Genomic DNA, 7,897 nt, shown 5'->3' with positions numbered 1-7,897 from the left:
CTGGCTGAGGTAATATTTTTCGCAACAATTTCTTTACAGTTATTTAGATGCATATAGCCTCAAAAATTAAATCAAATCGATTTAATTAGGTGTAGGGGGGGGATTTTACTACTCCAACCGGAGCTGTGTTTCAAGTCTGACAAATCTAGTCGGCATTTAAGCAATTTACCAGGGATTTGGACAAGTCGTGTGAAAGATATTATTATTATTATTATTATTCGGGACCGAAAAGATATCTGGGTTTATACGTTTGGTAACGAGGATCAGTTTTATCTATTTGATTATAATTAGGATAATCAACGTCAAAATCGACAGGAATAGGTTTAAATGGAGGTGTGTTTTCTAGTTGTTGCAATTGTTGGAGAAAGGGGAGAGGATCTTGATTAAAAATGACTGCTTGTTTGATCTGGAATCTGATTCGTTTAATTCGAACGCGCCTACCTCCTTTCTTCGTCATTCAGCCGCGTTCACGAAATAGTTATTTGTGTAACAAGTGATATGATGAAAATTCCCAGGTGCGGAGTTTACGCACGAGCCGAAGGCGAGTGCGGTAACCGCACCCGGGAATTTTCATCTTTACACACGACTTACACTCCCTATTTTATGTGGTAAGTGCCTGGAAAGTGGTCTGTCACGTACGCCTAGCGTGCGTAATGGGGCACTTTCCATGCACGTGTTGCATAAATGAATTTTAAGCTCGCCACACTCTTCGGCAGCGCTCTAAAACCAACCCGCCACACCCTCTCCTCGCCACACTCTTCGTCAGCGCTCAGATCGTCAGCGTAGAGGTCAAATTCACTTTCGGGAATTTATCGAGATTATTGTCTTTTCTGGAAACCAACCCCATAATCGCCACGCTTTTGGCAGCGAAAGTACCGGTTCGCCACACTCTTCGTCAGCGCCCCAGCACATCAGATCGCCACGCTTTTGTCAGCGACAACTGCGAGTCGAATCTTAGAAGTGATGGATTATTGATTAAGAATACGAGATGAGATTCCAGATTTTCAAACTCGTTCCCTTTCAAACTTATCTTACCTTTATTCTAAAAATCTCAGTACAACTTGTGCGTGAAGCGCGGTCTTATAAGGTATGAGAGTACAGGGACTAAGTCCCAGAATTGAGCGCGAATGCTCGAACTTAGCGTATAGTGAAACGTAGGAAATCGAATAAAAGTTAGGAGAGAGTCTGAGAACTATGTCTAGTCAAGACCGAAGTGAAAACTTATCTGCTTTCCGCGGCGTTTTTCCGCCCTATTTATACCCGAAAAAGACCGGAATCTCCCGCGCAAGATTCCCGCCCTTTTCCTACGCGTCTTAAGGGGGGAGGTATTCTGGAGGCTTCTAGAACATTTTAGAAGCGTAGTTTTGGGCTCATCTGCCCCCCAGCCCTTTAACGGACTCCGATCCCAGTCAGAAATGTAACCTTGATTCAAGGTTAATTCAACGTCGATATGGTTGACAGCTGGTTGAGTCGATAAGAAAGTCGATATTCCTGCAATATCGATCATGTCCAGTGTCGATTCAAGGTTGATTCAACGTCAAAGCGATTAATAGCGCTGTTTTGAGTGCGCACTTATAAAATTCGATCAATTTAGATTTTAATCCTAAAAAATATTACGACATTGTTTATGTAAATTGTACAAAATAATTTTATGGACGTTTAAAAAATGGCGTAATTGCGCGATCAATCACATATGTATAAATAATATATATAAATTTTATATTTAGGACCTATCCAGACAAACACTGCATATATAAAAAAATACCCTTACAAAAAAGTATTACTAGCTGGTTAGTAATAAATACTTATTTTGTGTATTAATAATACTAAAATTAAGTATTTATTAGTACTTGAATCACTGTGATCCAAATATTGCATAGTATTTTATTACTGGCCAGTAATTTATGAAAGTAGTATTTAATACAGGACAAGTATTGAATACTTAGTATTAAATTTCTAATGAGAAAGCATTTAATACTAGGTGAAAAATACTTGTGTAATAAATACTTGTTGAATTACTGATGAGTATTTCAATGTTAGTACTGAAGTACTGAACCAAGGATTCCATGTGTAATAAATCACTGGCCAGTATTTTAATATTAATACTCAAGTACTGAACTGAATATTCCATGTGAAATTAATCACTGACCAGTACTACAATTTGTATAGAAACATTATAATGGGTAATTCCTGATATTAAGAAAAAGAGATAAAAGTAAGGCACAAATACATTTTATATGAAGGTCTGTACTAATTCGTCGTGATAAAAGTGTACAAGTTTTGAAATAGTACTGAGGATATCATTTTAATATTCAATTCAAAATTTTATTACTCTTTTTAAACTGAATTTGTTTCTTAAGATGATTTTTGAAAAATTATATATTTGCGCTGGTTATGACACATGTAGACTATATATAACACTTACATCAAATTAAGAAGTAGTCTACCACGTAAGGCAGTTGGCTCACGATCCAGAGGTCCCGAGTTCGATCCCACCAAGGTAAGTGTTTTTTAAATACGAGAAAATATTTATAATTATAAACTGCATCTTAAGAAACAAATTTAGTTATAAAATAGTAATAAAATTTCGAAAAAAAAAATAATTTTTTTTTTATGCCGGGTAAATATCGGAAATCGAAATATTGGTGAGTAATTCAATACTAAGCACCAGTAGTTCTGTGTAGTATTAATCACTACCTATAATATTTATCACTACCAGTATTTTCCCAGTATTTCCCAAATAAATATTGACAGTATTAAATCACAGAGATTTTAAGTATTTAGTCAGTAATACTTTTTTGTAAGGGATATAAAATATATAATATACTATATTTCAATCGAATTTCAACCTTCGACGTTGAAACGACGTTGAAACGATAAGTTGAATAGTCGGTGATATTTTATACGCTTTCGACGTCGAATCGACCAGAATTACGACGTTGATTCGACATTCGGTTTTCGACATTGATTTAACGTCGAATCAACTAATCATTTCTGACTGGGATAAGATAACCTAAACATTTACATTGACCCAACCGTTCCTTCGGAATTCCGAGCTAACGTGCGTCGTCTAAGCGTTCAACATTTTCAACATGTGTATCGTCCGAAAATATAAAGTTTTCCGTAACGTAATAGTAATAGTAATAATCACTGTATTTTTGCTCACTCTCAACTTTTAACCTTTTCTTACAGTAACCATTACGCACTACTACAGTAAACATTTTCCCAGTAACCAGTACGGATTTCACAGTAATCATTACGATAAAGACCAGTAATGATTCCGGTGCAATATCTTAATAACAAAAAAAAAAACAAAAAGAATTTTTTTTTATTTTTAAATAGTTTTTATTTTTTTTCTAATATTTTTATAGTTTAATTTGTACTCGTGGTTCCGCATATATTCTATTTCATTAATTAAAATTACGCATTGTTTACAAACACATTGACGGAAAGACGGGATTTGAACCTAAGATTCCAGAATAACAGCTTAATACGCTAACGCTGAGCTGTCAATCTATTTTACAATAACTATTATGGAATCTCATATATCTCTCTGAACTGCTCTGAACTCGCGCGATAGAACGAATATGGAGAGCCAACAGTAATGGTTACAGAATCGCACATAATTGAATAATGGAACTTCTCAGTAATTATTTCTTTTCTATTATTTCTTTCAAACAGTATTACTTACGATCTTAATTTTTAGATATTACTGTGTTTTTCAATAGACATTACCCATACTGCATGGAATATGCAAGAAATGTGCTATAAACAATCTATAAATATTTTAATATTCCACGGGTCATTCAGAATATTCTGTAGAAGTTCTATAAATATTCCATGAAATTTTGTCCATTCGGAATATGCATAGAATATTCTACAAATGTCTAATAAATATAGTACATTTAAAAAATGCATAGAATGTTCTATAAATATTTTGACAAATATAGAATATTTGGAATATTTACGGAACATTTTGTTAATATTCTTAAACATTTATAGCATGTGCTATGAATATTCTGAAAAACTTTTCTAGAATTGTTATGAATAATATTTCAATAATAATCTGTGAACATTGCAATGAACATGAAATATTCAGAATATTAATAGAATATTTTTAAAATAATCTATAAACATTTTAGGAAAAATATTGAAAACATTCTAATTACTCTAGGAATATTTAAAGAATATTTTGGAACATTATATAAATATTCTGGAAAGCATTAATAAAAACTTTTTAGAAATCTGAGACCCTTGCGAGCTAACGAAGGGGAAGCGTAACGAGACCGCGAGAGAGTCCCCAGGTAGGAAACGACAATACTCGAGAAACGGGCCAAGACTGGCACGAGTGTCGGCTTGCCGACGTTTAATGCCCAAGCCTGGCCCAACTATTACCCGAATTTGGGTAGCCGAGGCTTGGCAAGCAAGTGCCGCCCAATATTGGGCCAAAGCTTAATAGCCAATCCTTATTTTTTATCATTATTATTAGATTTACAATTTTCTTTTTAAAAAAATAATTAAAAATATATAATTTTAGAAAAAAATTTTATAATAAGCCGGCACTGGTTTCTGACATTCACCCGACATTAAGAAATATTATATCATATATTTAATTCAAATTTTATTACTTTTTTTCAACTGAATTTGTTTCTTAAGATGATTTTTGAAAAATTATATATTTGCGCTGGTTATGACATATGTAGACTATATATAACTCTTACATCAAATTAAGAAGTAGTCTACCACGTAAGACAGATGGCTCACGATCGAGAGGTCCCGAGTTCCAATCCCACCAAGGTAAGTGTGTTTTTCAAATACGAGAAAATATTTATAATCATAGACTGCATCTTAAGAAACAAATTTAGTTAAAAAATAGTAATAAAATTTTGAAATAAATAATTTTTTTTATGTCGAGTAAATATTAAATGTATACAGAATATGCGATATCCCATTTTTAATGTTCCTAAAATAATCTATAAATGTTCTATAAATATATTTTGCATATATAAAAAAATTATGGATTATGGGGAAATATTTATAAAACATTTGTAGATTATTCGAGAATATTTACAGAAATTTTTAAGGACATTCAAAGCGGGACATTACACGTTCTCTGCACATTTATATAGATCATTCATAGAAAATTCATGAATATTCTAAAGAATATTTATAGAACATTCATGGAATATTTCATGCTGTATGGGATACTTTTTTTTTAAGTGAGCATCTGCGTATTGAGATTAAAAGTTGAGAATGAACGAAAATTCAGAGACTATTACTGTTTTTCGGCTCTCAGTGTGTGTGTGTGTGTGTTACTGTATTGATTCGTCTGACAAACCTTGACTGATATTAGAAGGCAATAAATATAACTTATCCCGTCATTTGATGATAATAAGGAAAAAGCTGCTTAAGCAGGGGATCCTATAGCAAAGGCCGAACTCTGACAATGTCAATATAATGTCAACATTTCTAATTCTGTTCTAATTCGTTTTCTGTGTCACCTGCCTATATCTGTTTTTGTCCGATTGCTGCGCCATCTCTCGCTACACGCAATACTGCTCATCCTATCAAGCTGCCTCTGAATAATAAAACTTTATTAGAGAGAATCTTTTTTTCTAGGCTTTGAATATTAGTTCTATTTACACGATATTATTCCTACATGTTGTCCCTAGTAAAACTGGGTATTATTTTGTATATATAAACTACAGTGTTTTTGTTTAAGTAAATATGTCGTCAGATGACAACTGTATGCTCAAATTTTTATTTTTTTTTGTTTCTGATATGAAATCGTGTGCTTTATTCTAGATTTTTGTGTGTACTTTAATTTTGTAAAAGAGTTTTGCAATTCTGTAAAGCCAATTCAAAGATTTCTTCTAATAAAAAAATGTCGGTAATTACTGCCACTATTGGCATCTCCTTAAGGGGATCCTGCAGTGACAGGCGAACTTCCTCGATGTCAATAATGTCAACCTTTCTAATTTTGCTTTCTCTATATCTGTCTTCGTCTAACGAAATGACATCTGTCTTTGTTTGATTGCTCGCCATCTGACGCAAAATCCGGCAACTACTGTTGCTGCTCTTCTTGTCATCCTGCATCCGTATTTGCATTACTAAAATAATTTTTAGATGAATCTTTTTTTGTACGCATTGAATCTTACTTCTACTTACACTTACTTATTATTCCTACATGTTTTCCCAAGGGTGGATGATCAACATTATGTATGTATAAACTGCAGAATTTTTGTTTTAAGCAAATATTGTCGTCAGGTGACAGCTGTCTATGTAGTGCCCAAATAAGTAATATTTTTAATTTTTTGGTGTTTTTGATATAAAATTAAGTTTGGCACCCTAGATTTTTGTGCGGACTTTAATTCTGTAATAGATTTTTGCAATTCTATAAAGCCAATTAAAAGATCCATTTAAAAACGGTAATGTCGGTAAATCATACGGCTGCAGGTATTATTCTTTTATCAAGAGAAATATGTACGAAAATATACATAAAATTGAGAAAAGAAGATCAAGAAACATTGTGTCTTTATATGCAGTATTTTAAACAACTGTAGATATGTCAATCACACATAAACATAAAATACAAAATCGTAGTAGTAAAGAATCACTAATATTGATTTTTCGATTTTTGTATTTTCGTTTATTCTTATTGAACGAGTTGCCTATTCATGTCATTTTGGAATAGTCCTTTCATATTATTATCATTTTTAATTTTTAGACAAAAAGAAAAGAGAATTAATTCCTTTCCTATATATAAAACAAAAAGTGTTTCAACCACGTTTTAACCATTCTGTAAAAAGTTTACGCTAACTAAATATACAGGCGTAGTACGACTAAATACATCGTGACAAAAAGACAATTGTCATTTAAGCGACAATGACAAGGTCGTCACATTCTAATGACCGTACACTCTGAAGCTACTGGTTGAAGTCAATTCGATAGCAGTTAACGAATTGTTAGCAGAGGAAGGGTGAATAGGAAGGGTTTGCGGTTAACATGCGAGGGGTTGACAGGGGATCGTATAATACATTGTTACCCCATTCATCAGCATTATACCCCTTCCACAAGCAGTAATTTTCTCTACAAAATCGACACATTAGGATGAACTGTCTCATAATTAAAATTACTCTACTAGTGAGTACTTTCGTTTAACCTAAATGCATTAAATCTTGTAGGTATCTTTTATTTATTGACTTTTTTTATTGTACATATATTAAACTACCTCCTAATTTAATCAAATAAAACAATTTTTAAATAGAATTATCATGTTTATTATCGTTATTAAAAAATATTTTTGTTAACAATATAAGAAATTAATATGCTCATTAAAATAATATTAATAATCATTGTAGTAATACTGATCAACATAGTTTTCATTTTCAAAATATCAATTTTAATTTTCAGCTTCAATTTTTATGCCTAATTCTCCAAAATAATTCTTAAAATTTCATATTACAAAATTCTTATATCATTTTAATACAAAATTTTAATCTTAAATAATAAGATTTTGAGACATTTTGATTATTGAATAATAAATTTTTTTTATACTTATAAAGTTGTGAAATATTTTGGTGATTTATGCAGTCGATAATAATAAAATTAATACAAACTATTAAATCAAAGCATCAAATATATTAAAAATAATAACTTTCTTAAATTATATACATTATTTTTTAAGTTATATACATATAAATAAAACTTTTAAATTTGGGAACATATTTCAATTTAGCTGTTTAAAAATCTCGTAATATTTAACGATGTATGTATGTTAAATTAGAATAGCAATATAAATAAATTTGTGTACTTACTCATAATACACATATTATATAATTAAGTGAATCGTGTGTGTGTGTGTGTGTGTGTGTGTGTGTGTGTGTGTGTGTGTGTG

Source organism: Temnothorax curvispinosus, unplaced genomic scaffold (genome assembly GCF_003070985.1).
Source record: "Temnothorax curvispinosus isolate PA1 unplaced genomic scaffold, ASM307098v1 QBEX01000021.1, whole genome shotgun sequence".
NCBI classification, from domain to species: Eukaryota; Metazoa; Arthropoda; class Insecta; order Hymenoptera; family Formicidae; genus Temnothorax; species Temnothorax curvispinosus.
Note: the sequence above shows the minus strand (reverse complement) of the source record.